General features: G+C 42.0%; 1 pseudogene; it reads left to right on the forward strand.

The window, feature by feature from the left end:
* The first annotated feature begins 17 nt into the window (after positions 1–17).
* On the forward strand, positions 18–21,284 carry LOC106582259 (interleukin-1 receptor type 2-like; annotated as a pseudogene).
* Positions 21,285–22,238: the final 954 nt, after the last annotated feature.

Below are 22,238 nucleotides of genomic sequence, written 5' to 3' on the forward strand. Positions count from 1 at the left end.
TTCAGATTTGTTAATCCTCCATTGAGATAAGCTATAAGTGTTTAAGCTAATATTTATGGATGCAGTTATTTGTTATGAGGCCAAAGTATTTATGAACAGCTTACTGACATTTACTATTAAATGTTTCCTAAATGGTGAGCTGACTATTAACAGATACCTTATATGATTTATTGAAGGACAGTCCTGGAATTTCCCAGACACTTCCCAGAAAGGGTGTGGCGATTTGCACAATTTGGTTGCATGTTAGCTCTTCTGTTATGTCTATCTTACATACAGGTAGGACTGGCTGTGACTGGTAACCTGCTTTACTGTAATCCAATGTGATCATAGGCCATTTCAAAGAAAGTGTGGTTAGGAGGACTGGGGATTCTAAAATCCAATGGGTGAAAATCCAGCTGAGGTTGTTTCACACCTCAAGAAAACGTTCTCCAGCATTGGCTTGTCAAACTGAAGAATCTTCCTTAAAATCACACTTCCGCAAGCCTGAAACCACTCAGTGTGAAACAAAGTAAAGAGGACCTTGGGTTTATCATCTCTAAGAAGATTCATGAATCCATGTAAGTATTGTAATTGTTACTGCAAACTGTTGGTACACTTGGGCTTATTATGTAGCATGAAGGTAGCCATTAGGAAGGATTTACAGCTGGTTTAAAGTTAGTTCTGATAAAAATAGTACAACTTTATAGATTTTTGAATGGTCCTGCAGCTATGTCATGAGGTCCACCTGGCTACCACAACACAGTGTCTTCAGTAAGGTTTGTGGTCCTCACGGAGAAGCAACTCCACCATGGGGCTCATGTTGTGTCCCAATTGCAATGGCTCATTAGCTAGTCCCCACTATGCAGCTCTGCCTGGAGGCCCTCTAAAGTCTTGTTCACACTGCAGGCCTTAAAAGGATACTTTAGTATTTTGGCAATGAGGTCCTTTATCTACTTCCCCAGAGTCAGATGAACTCGTGGATACCATTTTTATGTGTCCAGTATGAAGGAAGTTAGAGGTAGTTTCACAAGCCAATGCTAACTTGCGTTAAGGCAATTACTGGAAGTCTATGGGTATCTGCTATTGTGCTAGTAGATATCTATAGATCCCCTACACTATTTCGTGTTTGTTTTCTCACATGAATAAAAATTGAGCAAGCAGTGTAGAATCTTTACAACCAGGAATTGACAGAGGGATTTCTACTAGATAACACAGCCACCAAGTCAGAACAGCTTTCCCATTTTGACAACAGATGTCACTCCGGCGGGAGAAAACAATAAGCAAATATCACAGCCAATCACAACACTGGTGGGTAAGTAATACTGTGAAACACTATCGTTCCACTATTACTGCAGATATATTATGGACATTTTCTCAAATTACAATCCAAAAATCCTAAGAAATCCTATGTGTAGCACCTTTAACCAGTGATAACTAGTTAATAACAAAGTGGACCCCCCACCTGAGGGGTGGGCCTGGAGAAATGTAAACGCTCAAATTCATAGACACAGCTATGGATGCAAGCACTGACCATCCACGATGTTTACATTTACATTGTTTCCAAACATTGGAGTAAAACAAGCTTGTATTTTGGTTCTGATGGTGTACGACAGTTGAACTAAGCTCATGAGGGATTAATAAGTTATATCATTTAAGAGTCAATGGGTATACAGTATATCATTCATTTATATGTCCAAAAATGGATGTAGCGTCTAAGGATTCCAGCTTTAACCATTAGTTTCTTGTAAGATCCATCCTTTTGAAGTTTCAGGATTTTGAGGAACTCCCTCTCCTGGTTTTATAACTCTTATCACAAACGGCACGCTTCATGATGTCATTTATATGCTCGGAGATAATTGTGTTGAAGGCTTGAATTCCTCCTTTCCTCAGTCAGGAAGTTGTGCTATGTGTTCAAGTGACAGAAAGATGAACCTTATCTGTCTTACCATGTGCGTTGCTATAGTGCTAGGAACGTGTTAGTTGTTGCTGGTTAGTACTCTGTATGATGATGGAGTAAAAAGCATGGACCGTGCACGTGTTACAGAGATAGCGTGCAGAGCTGTGGCCTTGCATGAGGACTAAAGAGTAGCCTGCTAAAGAGTATGTCTTAGTGGTGTGTGTGGTTGGCTTGGGTTCAGTCAGTTAGTTGACTTTTTTATTTTTTATTATTGTATATTTTGTACTTCCTTGATGTTCTTCTCTGTTGCGTTCTTTTGTGAGTTGCATTATTTTGTTTTACACTCTGCTGAGTTTTTCACTCCAAATCTTCTCTTTGTTTTGGCTCTGGTTATTAAAGTCTCTAACATCAGTAATCAGATTCATTGTGAGAGGTCAATCATGTCAGATATGAGTAATTACATTGACACCGTGTGTGAAAGTAATTTTCATAAATGTTCCCCTATGCCGGTTTTGGCGATCGTCCAGTAATGAAATGACTTACTATAACCATCATAATACTGTTCTTCTCTCACCAGAAAGCTTTTCCACCATCCATTTGCATGGGTAGAAATTCTTACTGTAGCTGGTTGACTAAAGCCGTTAATCAGACATTTCGCTCAACACTTTACAGTAGTCTTTACTGTGTCTTTATTGATGAAGCCTTTATAACAGCTATATTACACATTATACCAAATGTCATAAGCTGTCATAAGTATTTTTAAATAGTAATGAGTAACGGCATAACATGTTATAAAACTAGTTAATAATGGGTTTTATAGATGACTGTTCATCCTGTTGTCATATTCTCTAATGTCAACTGTTAGTAACAACTGCTATTACACAGTCTGCATAACAACTTATGTTATATGTTATTACATGCTACCTAAGAGTCTACATACCAGATGTTATAACATGTTATGTAATTGACCAACCTCTGTGTCACATTATTAAATTGAATGGAATGACGGACGTCATAACCTTGTCATATGGCTTCATAGTGTGTGCACAGACACCTTCAGTATAGTGGCATTCATTTGAGGTGTTATGAAACAGTTACTGTATGAATGTGCTTAAACCACCGGATGAGTTGAGTATCACAAAATGTTACCATTCAAATGATCTCCAAGAAACATGGGCAAATGGGAGCACAGATGTAGATTTGATTCTGACGCCTACTAGCACCGTTGTCTCCACATCTTGTAGTACTTCTGTCAAGGCACAGCCTTATCACTGTAGCCTAGCAGTTAACAGCGCTGGGCCAGTAACTGAAAGATCGCTGGTTTGAATCCCCAAGCTTACTAGGTGAAAAATCTGTGTGTTCCCTTGAGCAAGGCACTAAACCCTAATTGCTCCTGTAAGTCGCTCTGGATAAGAGCATCTGAAAAACAACAAAAATGTAAATGCATATTGCCAATGGCACATTATCCAGAATAGACACTATGTTGTTACACGATATAAAGCAAATATATCATACAAAACTTCAGACAAACTCCATGTAGAAGCACAATGTACATTTGATATCACTCTCATTACAAGTGGACATAAGTAGTGTGACACCACACAGTTGATAACTTAGTTATGTCATGATGTGGCCCTTTCTGAGTATAGATCATGGCTTCTCACTCTCTCCTACACCCAGGTTCTGTTATCCCAGGTTGTAAATTCCTGGCGGAGACCCATTCCCCCTTTTCATGCAGAGAGAGAGACCACACAGTGAACAAGGGATTTCACATGGCCGAACTCCTAAAGCTCCAAAAATGGGAAAATTAAACTAATTGTCCACTTGTGAGAATGTGGGAAATGTCCGTGGACACTTAAGGGACAGTTATGTTGAGTGTGTTTCATTTGGTGAGCTCACGAAGGACAGGAGACACACATAACTAAGTCATTGGCCCGCCCCCGTGATCACAGACATGATCAGGCGTCATAGAACCACCTTTTCTATTGTTATGAATTAAAGCCCCTGTCACGAATTCCGCCAAAGTCGGATCCTCTCCTTGTTTGGGCGGCGTTCGGCGGTCGACGTAACCGGTCTTCTAGCCATCGCCGATCCACCTTTCATTTTCCATTTGTTTTGTCTTGTTTTCCCACACACCTGGTTTACATTCCCTCATTACTTGTCGTGTATATAACCCTCTGTTACCCCCATGTCTGTGTGTGGAATTGTTTGTTGTAAAGTATTTGTGCACTCTGACTGGTTCGCGATGGGTTATTTTGTACCCATATTTTGTTGTTCTGGGTGCCATTGGTTTTGCATATTAAACTGCTCCGGTTATTACCCAGTTCTGCTCTCCTGCGCCTGACTTCCCTGCAGCCAGTCACACACCTCTTACAGCCCCTCCCAAGAAAATCCTCTTTAGACTGAGCAATGAATTTAAGCTCCCCTTACACTCAGGGTTGTTTGGATGACCCAACTGCTGGGTTGCAGGCAATGGGTCACTTAGTTTGGTTGTTTTTTAAAAAGATCAAGGTTGGTTTGGTGATGATGGGTTGTTGAGATATGACCCAGAGGGTCAAATCAGAAGTATGGAGGCTTGGAGTTGTAGGGGCGTGGCTTTAAGGAAGTTATTTTGGGCCACTCGTGAGAGTAAATCTAATTCCTGTTCATCTGTTCTGTTGAATTGTTGCGACATGTTACAGCTGAATGCTGACATTTCTGTAGCTTTAATTATGCCTGCAGAAGTTAATGAATTATTTAAAAGCCTATGCAAATCATAATGCTATATCCCCAATGGGTTTGTCACCACTTTAGTGCAATATGTAAATAATAATGTTCATATTTTTGTGTTTGAATATGTGATGTGAAATAATATTAAATGAAAATGTAAAATTGCTGTGTACAGAATTAACATGACTAAGCGGAATTACATTTAATCTCACAGATAGCCAAAAATAACTATCTAAAAGCCACACCTCCTGAAAATAACCTATGGATTTCAATAAAAAGACCAGGCTGCTTGGTCAACCAAGAAAGAAAGTGAATAAAAACCGATCTGATGATTAAATGAACCCATGTTTGGATAATCACACAACCTGTCACATTATGCTGGCTTGCAAAATGATGTCTAATTCTGGTAAAAATCCAGCCGGAATGGGGATATCCAACCTTCTGAATTTTATATCACCCACAACCTGCATTCATAATGACTGCCAGGGTTGGGAAAACTGAAATATGAGACTACCTAAAGCATCTAAATTGGAACAACCATTTCAGTAACATATCGGATTAGTTTAGAAAGTGTATGACATTTGTATTTGAGAAGCATAACATCAATGAATCAATGTACGTTAAAAAAACATAGATCTTGAGAAATAAAATCTTAAAATCAACCTGAAATAGAGCATGCTGTGAAATATGATTATGATGGGCGTGGTTTTGGTTCAACTCTGGTTATTAACACCAACACTGGGGTTGTTTTACAACAACGAGTGTTAATTCAACATTTAATTGTTATGTTCAGAGTGTAGGCCTTTAACATTAAATGGGCGGCAGGTAGCCTAGTGGTTAGAACGTTGGACTAATAAACGCAAAGGTTGAAAGATCGAATCCCAGAGCTGACAAGGTAAAAATCTGTTGTTCTACCCCTGAACAAGGTAGTTAACCCACTGTTCCTAGGCTGTAGTTGAAATAAGAATTTGTTCTTCACTGACTTGCCTAGTTAAATAAAGGTAAAAAAAAACATTTTTGATGGCATATTCACTAAGGATCTCACTTGGTGAAGGCTATAGGACTGAAAATGGATGAATGCAACAACTATGTCTTTGTCACTAACAGATACAGTCATGGATAGTGCTGTAACTCTACAATTCACTTGACACGATAGGCACTTTGGGAAATTAAATTAAAATATATATATATTCTTTACACTAAGCAGTGTGTTAATTTAAGACTTTCCAATGTCTATAGGGGTCCACACTTTCAGTGTTAATTTAACACTGGATAATTTGCTATGTAGCTCTGGGGTGTGTTTGTGTGGGAGACAGACATTCAGTTGACAAGTAAGGGATTAAGTGGATGGTCAGAAAGAAGCATGGTACTTTTGTGTGTCTGATCATTTTGCTTGCTGAAGATTTTGGACAGTGTGATGTGACCCTTGGTTCTAATAGTTTATTTGAGTCTATTATGGCAATCCGTGACTAAAACTCACAAGTGATTCTGTGTGTCTCTTTGTTTCAGCTATGGATTGGAGTCAGAGGTTGCAGCTCTTGCTCTTCTCACTCCTCTGTCTCACTGGCAGCTCCAAGGCAGTGGGAGGTAAGTAGGACAAACATCTGGTGGGACTTCCCCTCTGGTGGGTGTTGATGGAATTATATCCTTTGATACAGCAACCCTGAAAATATTTGAGTAACTGTTTCTTGTGTTCTCAAAGGTATAGCACACAGCAAATTCTCCTGTGTTAAAAAAACACAGTTTTAAAGTTCCTGAACAGTCATTCTGAAAAGTACTTTTTATCTCATGGCTAACTAACAGGAAGTTTAAAAAGACAGGCTGAGTGGGCGGTGAGATTATATTAATTAATTCGCCTTGACTGATAGCTCTTTGAAACACCTATGTCAAGTAACTTGGAGGAAGTGAAAAGTGATACAGTAAAATCCTCTCAAGCAAATTTGGTGACACAAAAAGCAACTCAAACACCACTGAAATTGCATCAATGATATCATTTAAATATATATACAGTGGGGGGGAAAAGTATTTGATCCCCTGCTGATTTTGTACGTTTCCCACTGACAAAGAAATGATCAGTCTATAATTTTAATGGTAGGTTTATTTGAACAGTGAGACACAGAATAACAACAAAAAAATCCAGAAAAACGCATGTCAGAAATGTTATAAATTGATTTGCATTTTAATGAGGGAAATAAGTATTTGACCCCCTCTCAATCAGAAAGATTTCTGGCTCCCAGGTGTCTTTTATACAGGTAACGAGCTGAGGTTAGGAGCACACTCTTAAAGGGAGTGCTCACAACCGCAGCTTGTTACCTGTAAAAAGGTCACCTGTCCACAGAAGCAATCAATCACATTCCAAACTCTCCACCATGGCCAAGACCAAAGAGCTCTCCAAGAATGTCAGGGACAAGATTGTAGACCTACACAAGGCTGGAATGGGCTACAAGACCATCACCAATCAGCTTGGTGAGAAGGTCACAACATTTGGTGCGATTATTCGCAGATGGAAGAAACACAAAATAACTATCAATCTCCCTCGGCCTGGGGTTCCATGCAAGATCTCACCTCGTGGAGTTGCAATGATCATGAGAACGGTGAGGAATCAGCCCAGAACTACACGGGAGGATCTTGTCAATGATCTCAAGGCAGCTGGGACCATAGTCACCAAGAAAACAATTGGTAACACACTACGCCGTGAAGGACTGAAATCCTGCAGCGCCCGCAAGGTCCCCCTGCTCAAGAATGCATATACATGCCCATCTGAAGTTTGCCAATGAATATCTGAATGACTCAGAGGACAACTGGTGAAAGTGTTGTGGTCAGATGAGACCAAAATGGAGCTCTTTGACATCAACTCGCCGTGTTTGGAGGAGGAGGAATGCTGCCTATAACCCCAAGAACACCATCTCCACCGTCAAACATGGAGGTGGAAACTTTATGCTTTGGGGGTGTTTTTCTGCTAAGGGGACAGGACAACTTCACCGCATCAAAGGGACGATGGATGGGGCCATGTAGCGTCAAATCTTGGGTGAGAACCTCCTTCCCTCAGCCAGGGCATTGAAAATGGGTCGTGGATGGGTATTTCAGCATGACAATGACCCAAAACACACGGCCAAGGCAACAAAGGAGTGGCTCAAGAAGAAGCACATTAAGGTCCTGGAGTGGCCTAGCCAGTCTCCAGACCTTAATCCCATAGAAAATCTGTGGAGGGAGCTGAAGGTTCGAGTTGCCAAACGTCAGCCTCGAAACCTTAATGACTTGGAGAAGATCTGCAAAGAGGAGTGGGATAAAATCCCTCCTGAGATGTGTGCAAACCTGGTGGGCAACTACAAGAAACGTCTGGCCTCTGTGATTGCCAACAAGGGTTTTGCCACCAAGTACTAAGTCATGTTTTGCAGAGGGGTCAAATACTTATTTCCCTCATTAAAATGTAAATCATTTTATAACATTTCTGACATGCGTTTTTCTGGATTTTTTTGTTGTTATTCTGTCTCTCACTGTTCAAATAAACCTACTATTCAAATTATAGACTGATCATTTCTTTGTAAGTGGGCAAACGTACAAATTCAGCAGGGGATCAAATACCTCTTTTCCCCCACTGTATATATACAGTTGAAGTCAGAAGTTTACATCCACCTTAGCCGGACTTAATGATGGCGTTGTAGTCGTGCCTGGCCGTGCAGTCATGAGTGAACAGGGAGTACAGGAGGGGACTGAGCAGGCACCCCCGAGGGGCCCCCGTGTTGAAGATCAGTATGTCAGATGTATTGTTACCTACCCTTATCACCTGGGGGTGGCCCGTCAGTAAGTCCAGGATCCAGTTGCAGGTGGAGGTGTTTAGTCCCATGGTCTTTAGCTTAGTGATGAGCTATGAGGGAACTATGGTGTTGAACACTGAGCTGTAGTCAATGAATAGCATTCTCACATTCATTTGAAGTCGGAAGTTTACATACACCTTAGCCAAATACAACTCAGTTTCCCTGTCTTAGGTCAGTTAGGATCACCACTTTACTTTAAGAATGTGAAATGTCAGAATAATAGTAGAGAGAATGATTTATTTCAGCTTTTATTTCTTTCATCTCATTCCCAGTGGGTCAGAAGTTTACATACACTCAATTAGTATTTGGTAGCATTGCCTTCAAATTGTTTAACTTGGGTCAAACGTTTCAGGTAGCCTTCCACAAGCTTCCCACAATAAGTTGGGTGGATTTTGTCCCATTCCTCCTGCCAGAACTGGTGTAACTGAGTCAGGTTTGTAGGCCTCCTTGCTCTCACACGCTTTTTCAGTTCTGCCCACAGGTTTTCTATAGGATTGAGGTCAGGGCTTTGTGATGGCCACTCCTGTCACACCCTGACCATAGAGAGCCATTGTTTCTCTATGGTGAAGTAGGTCAGGGCGTGACTGGGGGGTATTCTAGTTTATTATTTCTATGTGGGGTTCTAGGTTATTATTTCTATGATTCCCAATTAGAGGCAGCTGGTAATCATTGTCTCTAATTGGGGTCATATTTATGTAGCTGTTTTTCCCACCTGTGTTTGTGGGATATTATTTTGTATTTTGTGTTTTGTGCATGTGCACCACTTAGTCACGTTCCGTTTATTCTTTATTGTTTTGTGCGGTTCACTTAAATAAAATATGTGGAACCCAGATCATGCTGCACGTTGGTCCGAGCATGCTTCCAGTTCGTACAACGAGCATGACAGAATATCCCACCAACACAGGACCAAGCAGCGTGCTACGATGGGGAAAATAAGTTGGACCTGGGAGGAAATAATGGAAGGACAGGAGATCCTTCTTTGGCAGGAGTCACAGAGGACGGAAGATTATAATGGAGGTCAGCGACGACATCGGGGTTCGCGACTACATAGAAAACCCAAAAAACAGCCCACATTTTTTTTTGGGGTGGGGGGCACAAGGGGTGCTCGGCAGAGCCGAGGAGTGAACCAGAGCCAGTGTGGGAGAAGAGGGAGAAACTGGAGGAGAGTGAACGGAGAGAATCAGAGACCGTCAGTGAGTTGAGGGAGAATTTGGAGGAGAGAGAAATGAGAGTTATTGAATTGGTGGAGGATGCACGACATTTGCCCTAAGGAGCGTGTTATCGGTTTAATGCCACCTGAGTCAGCTCTCCGTACTCGTCCTGAAGAGCGTGCTATCAGTCTGGTGAAAGTTGTACCGGCTCCATGCACCAGGTCTCCAGTACACCTTCCCAGCCCTGTACGACCTGTGCTAGCTCTCCACACTCGCCTTGAGGAGTGTGTCATTTGTCCGGAGCCATGTGTGCCGGTTCTAAGCACCAGGTCTCGAGTGCTCTTCCACAACCCACTACGTCCTGTGCCAGCTCCACGCACCAGGCCTCCAGTGCGCCTCCTCAGTCCGGTACGTCCTGTGCCCGGCCCCACGCATCAGGCCTCCAGTGCGCCTTCACAGTCCAGAGCTTCCGGCGACAGTTCCCAGTTCAGAGCTCCTGGCGACAGTTCCCAGTCCAGAGCTTCCAGAGATGGTACCCAGTCCAGAGCTTCCGGTGACAGTTCCCAGTCCAGAGCTTCTGGCAACGTTCCACAGTCCGGAACCTCCAACGACGGTCCACAGTCCGGAACCTCCAACGACGGTCCACAGTCCGGAACCTCCAACGACGGTCCACAGCCCGGAACCTCCAACGACGGTTCACAGCCCGGAACCTCCTGAGACAGTCCACAGCACGGAACCTCCGGCGATGGTCCACGGTCCGGAACCTCCGGCGACGGTCAACGGTCCGGAACCTTCAGCGAGGGTCAACGGTCCGGAGCTTCCAAACACGGCATCCAGTCCAGCTCCATGGCAGGAGCTCTCCTCTGCACCGATATCCAGGTCAGGGCCGGTGTCCAGTCCCGCTCCATGGCAGGAGCCTTCCTCGGCATCGAGATCCAGTCCAGGCACAGTGTTCAGCCTGGGTCCATGGCTGGATCCGCGGGATGAGCGGTTTCTTCGGCCCCACCAGAGCCACCACCACAGATGGTGGATCCACGGGATGAGCGGGTACTTCGTCCCGCACCAGAGCCGCCACCGACACTAATCACCCCCCACCCCCACCCTCCCTATTTGGTTTCAGGTTTTGTGGCCGGACTGTCACTCCCTGACCATAGAGAGCCATTGTTTCTCTATGGTGAAGTAGGTCAGGGCGTGACTGGGGGGTATTCTAGTTTATTATTTCTATGTGGGGTTCTAGGTTATTATTTCTATGTTGGTTATTTGTATGATTCCCAATTAGAGGCAGCTGGTAATCATTGTCTCTAATTGGGGATCATATTTATGTAGCTGTTTTTCCCACCTGTGTTTGTGGGATATTATTTTGTGTTTTGTGCATGTGCACCACTTAGTCACGTTTAGTTTACTCTTTATTGTTTTGTGCGGTTCACTTAAATAAAATATGTGGAACCCACATCACGCTGCACGTTGGTCCGAGTATGCTTCCAGTTCGTACAACGAGCGTGACAACTCCAATACCTTGACTTTGTTGTCCTTAAGCCCAAGTATGCTTGAGGTCATTGTCCATTTGGAAAACCCATTTGTGACCAAGATTTACCTTCCTGACTGATGTCTTGAGATGTTGCTTCAATAAATCCACATAATTTTCCCTTTCTCATGATGACAACTATTTTATGAAGTGTACCAGTCCCTCCTGCTGCAAAGCACCCCTACAACATGATGTTGCCAGCCCCGTGCTTCACGGTTGGGATGGTGTTCTTCGGCTTGCAAGCATCCCCTTTTTTCCTCCAAACATAACGATGGTCATTATGGCCAAACAGTTCTATTTTTGTGTCATTAGGACATTTCTCCAAAAAGTACGATCTTTGTCTCCATGTGCAGTTGCAAACCATAGTCTGTCTTTTTTATGGCGGTTTTGGAGCAGTGGCTTCTTCCTTGCTGAGCAGCCTTTCAGGTTCTGTCGATATAGGACTCGTTTTAATGTGGATATAGATACTTTTGTACCTGTTTCCTCCAGCATCTTCACAAGGTCCTTTGCTGTTGTTCTGGGATTGATTTGTACTTTTCGCAACAAAACACGATCAACTCTAGGAGACAGAACGCGTCTCCTTCCTGAGCGGTATGACGGCTGCGTGGTCCAATGGTGTTTATACTTGCATACTATTGTTTGTACAGATGAACTTAGTACCTTCAGGCGTTTGGAGATTGCTCCAATGAACCAGACTTGTGGAGGTCTACAATTCTTTTTTTAAGGTTTTGGCTGATTTCTTTTGATTTTCCCATGATGTCAAGCAAAGAGGCACTGAGTTTGAAGGTAGGCCTTGTAATACATCAACAGGTGCACCTCCAATTGACTCAAATTATGTCAATTAGTCTATCAGAAGCTTCTAAAGCCATGACATTATTTTCTGGAATTTTCCAAGCTGTTTAAAGGCACAGTCAACTTAGTGTATGTAAACTTCTGATCCACTGGAATTGTGATACAGTGAATTATAAGTGAAATAATCTGTCTGTAAACATTTTTGGGAAAAATGACTTGTGTCATGCACAAAGTAGATGTCCTAACTGACCTGCCAAAACTATAGTTTGTTAACATGACATTTGTGGAGTGGTGGAAAAACGAGTTTTAATGACTCCAACCTAAGTGTTTGTAAACTTATGACTTCAACTGTAGGTGTTCCTTTTGTCCAGGTGGGAAAGGGCAGTGTGGAGTGCAATAGAGATTGCATCATCTGTGGATCTGTTAGGGTGGTATGCAAATTGGAGTGGGGCTAGGGCCATGACCAGCTTTTCAAAGCACTTCATGGCTACAGACATGAGTGCCACGGGTCGGTATTAATTTAGGCAGGTTACCTTAGTGTTCTTGGGCATAGGGACTATAGTGGTCTGCATTGAAACATGTTGGTATTACAGACTCAGACAGGGAGAGGTTGAAAATGTCAGTGAAGACACTTCTTAGTTGGTCAGCACATGCTTGGAGTACACGTCCTGGTAATCCATCTGGCCCTGCAGACTTGTGAATGTGGACCTGTTTAAAGGTCTTACATCGGCTGCGGAGAGCATTATCAGACAGTCGTCCGGAACAGCTGATGCACTCATGCATGTTTCAGTGTTACTTGCCTCGTGAGCATAGAAGTAATTTAGCTCATCTGGTAGGCTCGTGCCACTGGGCAGCTCGCGGCTGTCCTTCCCTTTGTAGTCTGTAATAGTTTGCAAGCCCTGCCACATCCGAAGAGCGTCGGAGCCATTGTTGTATTATTTGATCTTAGTCCTGTATTGACCCTTTACCTGTTTGATGGTTCGTCGGAGGGCATTGCGGGATTTCTTATATGCTTCCGGGTTAGAGTCTCACTCCTTGAAAGCGGCAGCTCTACCCTTTAGCTCAGCGCAGTTGTTGCCTGTAGTCCATGGCTTCTGGTTGGGGTATGTACGTACAGTCACTGTGGGGACGACGTCATCGATGCACTTATTAATGCAGCCAGTGACTGATGTGGTGCACTCCTCAATGCCATCGGAAGAATCAGTCCTGTAGTTTAGCATCTGCTTCATCTGACCACTTTTTTGTTGACCGAGTCACTGTTGCATCCTGCTTTAATTTTTGCTTGTAAGCAGGAATCAGGAGGATAGAATTATGGTCAGATTTGACAAATGGAGGGTGAGGGGGAGCTTTGTATGGGTCTCCGTGTGTGGAGTAAAGGTGGTGTAGAGTTTTTTTCCTTCTGGTTGCACATGCCGGTGTAAATTTGGTAAAACGTATTTAAGTTTCCCTACATTAAAGTGCCCGGCCACTAGGAACGCCGCCTCTGGATGAGCATTTTCCTGTTTGCTTATGGCGGTATACAGCTCATTGAGTGCAGCCTTAGTGCCAGCATCGGTCTGTGGTGGTATGTAGACAGCTGCAAAAAATACAGATGAAAACTCTCTAGGTAGATAGTGTGGTCTACAGCTTATCATGAGATACTCTACCTCAGGTGAGCCAAACCTCGAGACTTCCTTAGATGTCGTGCACCAGCTGTTGTTCACAAATACACATAGACCATCAAATAAAAAAGACAAGGGGTGATGGTCTATGTGCATTTGTGAACAACAGCTGGTGCACGATATCTAAGGAAGTCTCGAGGTCTAAGGAAGTCTCTTCGGAGGACAAATATCTTAGTTTTTTTACTACTTTTTTGCTACAAACACATACATTTTACCTATACATTTAACATACATGGTACTTTTATGTATAACAACAATACATTACCAAACAAAAACTTTAATCCCAACCTTCAGCCACTCTCAGCCTATCCCACCTATCACCATAGACCACCCTTGTTTGGTTTCCATGTTCCATATATTTTTCAATTGTGCTTTAATATTTTACAAAATGTTTGAATCTTTCTAATCGGATATTATCCACAGGTTGTGAGCTGAAGATGAAAACCTTTCCTATGAGTATTATTCAATTATTTATTGACTGGCTATGGCTTTCCAGATCGCCCTACTGCTGTTTGTAAGGTTAATTTTAAGTGCATGTTGTGATTTGTTTTACCATTCCTGAACCTGTGACTAGAAACAAGCTACATAGGGACAATACCAGAATAAATGACCTACTGACCCTTGCCTGTTTCTGGACTCTGTACCCGCCTGCCTGACCATTCTGCCTGCCTTGACCACGAGCCTGTCTGCCACTCTGTACCTCCTGGACTCTGATCTGGCTTTGCCCTTTTGCCTGTCCATGACCATTCTCTTGCCTACTCCTTTTGGATTTATAAACATTGTAAGACTCCAACCATCTGCCTCCTGTGTCTGTATCTGGGTCTCGCCTTGTGTCATGATAAGAATTCTATATAATAATTTAAATTTAAAAACTCTTAAATAGCCCACCCAACTACCTCATCCCCATACTGTTATTTATTTTTTTGCTCCTTTGCACCTCAGTATCCCTACTTGCACATTCATCTTCTGCACATCTGTCACTCCAGTGTTTAATTGCTAAATTGTAATTATTCCGCCACTATGGCCTATTTATTGCCTTACCTCCCTAATCTTACTACATTTGCACACACTGTATATAGATTTTTCTATTGGGTTATTGACTGTACGTTTGTTTATCGCATGTGTAACTCTGTTGTTTGTGTCGCACTGCTTTGCTTTATCTTGGCCAGGTTGCAGTTGTAAATGAGAACTTGTTCTCAACTGGCCTACCTGGTTAAATAAAGGTGAAATATATATATATATATATATATATATATATATATATATATATATATATATATATATATATATTATTTTTGAAGTAGCAAGATTGGAATTCCTTTGTTACAGAGACATTTTGCGCCCCAAAAATTCCAACGGCCAAAGAATGAACTTTGTAACAATATTCATAAGATAGGAATGTTAAGAATGGTCCGTGGGGATCTAAAGAATAATCCTGTCATAATGTTTATTATTTTGTGACCTCATTAAGGATGGTATAACGAAATAACTGTAACTTGGAAAGTGTACATATTTTATCTGTATAGTTTCCATCCCATAGGATGTTAATACAACATGAAGAACAATGAAACAATTTTTGAACAGATAGAAATATGATTTTAGTCTTCACATTAACTAAACCCCGTCCCTAATGAGGTCAGAAGAGCGTGTCAGTGTGATGGAACCGCCTTTCCGATCAGAGTGCTTAAAAGGACTCACTAAGAATGAACATATTCAGACCAGAAAGTGTGGAGCGGTGGCTACACGGCTGAAAATGGTGAGACCAGTACATTGCTGGGTTACTACTGGCGTGTAAAGTGGTCAGGAGCTGAACCCTGAATAATCAATCATTGAGACCAGCAGACGAACGGCGTGAGATGGACGTTACAAATGGTTGAAACTACCAGACCAGCCGACGGGAAGCGCGAGCTGTACGTTATGAAATGGTTGGAAACTCTGAAAACCAACACGAAGTGAGAAGATAACCTCCACTACGAGACCATAAACATTCAGTTTGCAGCTGTGCATGTAAAAGTGTACCTAGAACTTTTACAAAGACACCAGGTGGAAAGGAAAACATCCCATCTCATACAATCGTTGGTGCATCTAAAGTATCTGGCCTAACAAACACTTCACTACCAGAGAAGCTCTACAAAGAAGAAGGACATTGTGACCTCTTGTGGACAAGCCGAGCCTTAGACCGAATGGCACACTAAAGACAACGAACCCCTTTCCCATAGAATGATCAATCAAGTCCAACAGAGAGACGACGAACAAAGACATCTACACATAAATACGTTGCATTCCTTACCCAAATGAGCAGTGGTTCTTGAGCAAAATATTATTATTACTTTGAAGGTAGTTTCCAAATGTACGATACGTTTGACTCTCTTTGTCTCTCCCTCACTTTATCTACCCCTCCCTCTGCATATGTGTAACAAGCTGTCATATCTTGTCAGTCCACTAGGGACTCATGTAAGTGTGTATGTATTCTGTGTTATTATTTAGTTAGTTAGTAAAGAAATAAATAAGCCAATTTGCATATTGCTGATTCGTAAGTGAGGTTAGGGTTCTTTCAGATATCAAGGAGTCTGCAACATTCAGAATGACACTGATGTGAGGTAATGATTACTAAGTGACTGTTATCCATATATCATTTATATATCTTTGAGTTTATTTCAGGAGATGCTAACTTGTTAAACAACTTCTTCCATGGTGTCCCAAATTCATAATGAGTTAATTGTTCCATGATTAATTTAAATCGAGGAACAATTGAACATAGTTTGTTGATTCGATAAATAACAGTCATCACATTAATGATAGTCAAGTCACAACAATATTGAAACAAAAAATTAAATAAAAGAGTAATCCTGAAATAGAGCATGCTGGAAAATATGATGATGGACATGGTTTTAGTTCAAAGTGACGTGTATGAGTTTCAGGCCCCTGTATTAGGTTAAAACTATGCCTGCAAAATAAGGCCTTATGAAACACTATTTTTTTATGACAACATATTCACTTCGGATCTCACTTTTTGAAATCCTAAGGAACAAAAATGAATGAATACAATAATAATTTCTCTATCACTAACAAACACAGTCATGGGTGGTAACTCTTCAATTTGCTTGAAAGGCAAGACACTGTGGGAAATATTTGAATAAGGCTTTACACTAAATGGTGTGTTAATTTAACACTGTTTTGGTGTCTATACGGGTCCACAGACTCAACACTTTCAGTATTGATTTAAACCATCAATGTTAATCACTTTATTAACACTGGAGAATTTGTTTAGATTAGATATATTTTGAAGGGACCATCTCCATAAAAACTTTGTCTATGCATACTACATGACGCGTAAAAATTGCATAATGTTTTTGCAGTGCATCATTTCCCCAACATATTTTGTTCTTTAAGAGGTGGCCTCATTAAATAAGATGGTGGTTCTCAAACAGTCCCTGTACTGCATGTTTGTCTTCACTCTATACACTCTTTGTGTGCAGAGCTCTGTGTGGACAACGGACGAGAGACTGAGCAGGTCTTTTCAGTTTCCGGTGATGCTGCCATGTTGACATCCACCCTGGTGGACCTCAATGGGTTCAACTAACGCAGCATCCCCTATAACATCTCATGGTATGACCCAAGGACTGGGACAAAGCTGTCCAGGGTGAAAGGAAAGACTCTGGTGCGGGGGAAGACACTCTGGATTTTTAACATCACGATGGAGGATGCTGGAGACTATGAGTGTGTTGTGAGGTAGGGGCTATACTTTTGTCTGCTGTGTGTGTGTGTGTGTGTGTGTGTGTGTGTGTGTGTGTGTGTGTGTGTGTGTGTGTGTGTGTATATGTGTATATGTGTGTGTATATGTGCATATGTGTGTGCGTGTGTGTGTGTGTGTGTGTGTGTGTGTGTGTGTGTTGTGAGGTAGGGGCTATACTTTTGTCTGCTGTGTGTGTGTGTGTATATGTGCGTGTGTGTGTGTGTATATGTGCGTGTGTGTTGTGAGGTAGGGGCTATACTTTTGTCTGCTGTGTGTGTGTGTGTATATGTGTGTGTGTTTGAGGTAGGTTTTTGTCTGTGTGTGTGTATATGTGTGTGTGTGTTGTGAGGTAGGGGCTATACTTTTGTCTGCTGTGTGTGTGTGTGTATATGTGCGTGTGTGTTGTGAGGTAGGGGCTATACTTTTGTCTGCTGTGTGTGTGTATATATGTGTGTGTATATGAGTGTGTGGTGTAAATCTTTCCTGTTACCTTTGATAAGACTACCCACCGAGTGCTACAAGAAGGTGGCCTTACTGATTGTGAACCACACCAACCCAGAAGAATGCGGTCGACCAGAAAAGGCCCAACAGGTCCTGACCAACACAGCCACATCTTTCCTGAACTGCCCATTGAGTGACCATGTCAGGGAAGTGGACAATTACTCCATCCAGTGGTACAAGGTGAGTCCAATGGGGTAAACAGACAGTGCAGTGCAGTAAGAGAGTGTTGAGAGGGGACGCCTGACAGCAGGGGCGGAGTAGCCATCTGGCATTTTGAGAAAATGGCGGATGGGCTGGTCCCTTTTTAGCCCAATGGAATTGTCTAACTCGTTTTTTGTACAAAAATATCATTATCTGGCTAATAATTGGGGCCACAATGACAAAAACGGGCCTTTTGGGGGCCTCAAGGAAAGAAAATGGGCCAATGTCGTGCCTCAAGGGAAAAATGGTCCAGTGTGTCAGAAACGCCTGGGCGGATTTCTGGTCCCAGTCTGCCCCTTCCTGACAATGCTGGAAAGTCTGTTTGAACTCTTTCTTTTCAGTCATTCAGTCTGTCTCTATGTATGCTTAATTTGTGTTTAAAACTATAGGAATGCAGGGTTATTACTACTAGTGAAAACTTGTGACTACATTTGAGACAGTGATCCATCAGACACAGTACTGCACATACCATTTACATTGTTCATTGCTCTCACACATTGTACTGCATTAAATTGTTCTGAGAGTTGGTCTTCTAAGGTAAGACATTATCAGAACTTATCTGTAATTGTGTATTCATTTTGTACTACTAGCCATATTCCATTACCACTATCTTTCAGTGTGCATTTCTATTTGAACCCTGTCAGGGCTGTGAACCCATTGTGGAAGATGATCCCTTGTGGAACAGGTTTAGCTATGTCAGTCACAATGCTATGGAGTTACTCCGAGTAGAAGTGGTCACCCTTGAGGACCATGCGTTCTACACCTGCACCATGACCTTTACCTTGGAAGGGCTCAGCGGCAGGATCTCAGAGACCATCAACGGTTTGGTGGACGGTGAGTATTGCTGTCACAGCTCATAAAAGTTGTAAGTCTCTAAGAGCTTTCCACACCTGGATTGTGCAACATTTCCCCATTATTCTTTTCAAAATGCTTTAAGCTCTGTCAAATTGGTTATTGATCATTGCTAGACAACCATTTTCTGGTCTTGCCATAGATTTTCAAGCAGATTTAAATCTAAACTGTAAATCGGTCACTCAGGAACATTCACAGTTTTCTTTCTTAGCAACTTCAGTGTAGATTTGGCCTTGTGTTAAAGGTTATTGACCTGCTGAATGGTGAATTCATCTCCTAGTGTCACTTTCGTCTGAATGGACAAAGGTGCAGCGTACTTAGAGTTCCACATGTTTAATAAATATGAAACTCACCAAAAACAATACAGAAGAAAACGAAACGTGACGTTCTGGGCTGCTCACAGGCAGCTACACAAAAACAAGATCCCACAATCACAGGTGAGAAAAAGGGCTGCCTAAGTATGATCCCCAATCAGAGACAACGATAAACAGCTGCCTCTAATTGGGAATTGATTGGGAACCATACTAGGCCAACAAAGAAATAGAAACCTAGATATCCCCCCTGACCTAACAAAATAGAGAATAAAAAAGGCTCTACGGTCAGGGCGTGACACCTAGTGCCTGTTGGAAAGCAGACGGAAACAGGTTTTCCTCCACGATTTTGCCTGTTCTTAGCTCAATTCCATTTCTTTTTTATAATGAAAAACTCCCCAGTCCTTAACGATTACAGGCATACCCATAACATGATGGACCACTATGTTTGAAAATAGGGAGAGTGGTAGTCAGTGATGTGTTTCATTGGATTTTCCACAAACATAACACTTTGTATTCAGAACAAGAAGTGAATTGCTTTGCCACATGTTTCGCAGTATTACTTTAGTGCCTTGTCGCAAACAGGATGCATGTTTTGGAATATTTTTATTCTGTATAGGCTTCCTTCATTAGCCCTGTCAATTAGGTTAGTATTGTGGAGTAACTACAATGTTGTTGATCCATCCTCAGTTTTTTCCTATCACATCCATTAAACTCCGTAACTGTTTTAAAGTCACCATTGGCATCATGGCGAAATCCCTAAGCGGTTTCCTTCCACTCCGACAACCTGTATCTTTGCAGTGGATGGGTGTATTGAAACACCATCCAAACTGTAACCATCCAAAGTGTAATTCATTTTACTCCTGAACTTATTTCACCATGCTCAAAGGGATATTCACTGTCTGCTTAATTTTCAGTTTTTTTTACCCATCTACCAGTAGTTGTCCTTCTTTGCGAGGCATTGGAAAACCTCCCTGGTCTTTGTGGTTGAATCTGTGTTTGAAATGCACTACTTGACTGAGGGACCTTACATATAATTGTACTGTAATGTATGTGTGGGGTACAGACATGAGGTAGTCATTCAAACATCTATTAAAATGTATTATTATTATTATTGCACACGGAGTGAGTCCATGCAACTTATTACGTGACTTGTTCAGAAAACGTTTACTGCTGAACTTAGTTATGCTTGCCATAACAAAGGCATTGAATACTTATACTAAAGACATTTCCACTTTTCATTTTTTGTAACCATTTCGAAAAACATAATTCCACTTTGACATGATGGGGTATTGTGTGTAAGCCTGTGATACAAAAATCTAAATGGATTCAATTTTAAATTCAAGCTGTAATACAACAAAAAGTGGACAAAGTCAAGGGGTGTGAATACTTTCTGAAGGCATTGTATATGACCCTGAATCAGAGGTTATGATTTCATAGAGGCTGCTTTGAAACTTTGCTCTGTGAGAGCTTAGAAAGGGCAGTTTTCAATAGGGTCATGTGACTGCATTTTTCTGTGTCTGTCTATGATGTTTATGAATCATTGTCATAATTTCAGTGGAGTATTGCCTGGAGCCCAAAGTGGTTGAACCTGCCAATGAGATCATCAAAGCAGATTTGGGTGAGTAAGCCACTATAGAACATGTACTGTATGTGTGTGTGCATATGTTCGTGCGTGTGTATGTGTGCGTTTGTACAGTTCTTTAATTCATGATGCAAATAAAGAATTCAATGTTTGCCCCCTAGGTTCTTCCTTCAGTAAGATGTGTCGGGTGTTTCTCCCGAGTGTGGGGAATAAACATTGTGCAAATTTGAATTGGATAGCGCGAGAGAACTCAATTTCCAAAATTGTCTCAGAGCGCATCTTTCAGGAATCACAAAGGTAGGTTGAGACAACACAAAAGCATCACAATACACACTGTAAGAATTCTACAAATGTGTTGCTTTTCAACAATTTTCATGTAGACTTCATTGTGTGTCCTGAGGCATACCCAAACATCTAAATACCACCACATGCTTGCCCGTTGGTATCAAATGAAGTCAAATGTTATTTGTCACGTACCGAATACAACAGCTGTAGACCTTACAGTGAAATGCTTACTTACAAGCCCTTAACCAACAATGTAGTTTTAAGAAAAATAAGTGTTAAGAAAGTATTTACTAAAATAAACTGATGTAAAAAATAAATAAAACATGTATATTGTTTTAAGAAGAAAATAGAAAAATAAGAAAATAATGCAATTAGCCCGGGTAGCCATTTCATTAGCTGTTCAGGAGTCTTATGGCTTGGGGGTAGAAGCTGTTAAGGAGTCTTTTGGACCTAGACTTGGCACTCCAGTACCGTTGCTGTGTGGTAGCAGAGAGAACAGTCTATGACTTGGGTGACTGGAGTCTTTGACAATTTTTTGGGCCTTCCTCTGACACTGCCTAGTATATAGGTCCTGGATGGCAGGAAGCTTGGCCCCAGTGATGTACTGGGCTGTACGCACTACCCTCTGCAATGCCTTGCAGTCGGAGGCTGAGCAGTTCCCATACCAGGTGGTGATGCAACCAGTCAGGATGCTCTCGATGGTGCAGCTATGATGTTCTTACTGTGTAATGCAGTGTCTGCTGCTTTTTCGCCAGACATAATGGGACCCATGTCGTCCCAAAGTTTTGACTCAAGTTTGCCAAAAAGCACCTGGAAGCACCTGGATGATCATGAAGATTCTTCTAAGAATGTTCTATGTAGTCAAAAGTATAATTTTTGGACGCCATGGGTCCCATTATGTTCTACAGGAGAATGTCGGGCCCTCTGTCTGTGCTGAAGCTGAAGCGCAGCTGGGTCATGCAGCAAAACACTTAATCAAGTTTACTTGAAAATGGTTAAAAAGCATCACATTTGTAATTTACTTGTCAACGCCCAGACCTGTTGGAATCGTGTTTGGCCATGGAGTCGTGGGTGAACAGGGAGTACAGGAGGGGACTAAGCACGCACCCCTGAGGGGCCCCAGTGTTGAGGATCAGCATGGCAGATGTGTTGTTGCCTACCCTTACCACCTGGGGGTGGCCTGTCAGGAAGTCCAGGATCCAGTTGTAGAGGGAGGTGTTTAGTCCCAGGGTCCT

Source organism: Salmo salar, chromosome ssa21 (assembly GCF_905237065.1).
Source record: "Salmo salar chromosome ssa21, Ssal_v3.1, whole genome shotgun sequence".
NCBI classification, from domain to species: Eukaryota; Metazoa; Chordata; class Actinopteri; order Salmoniformes; family Salmonidae; genus Salmo; species Salmo salar.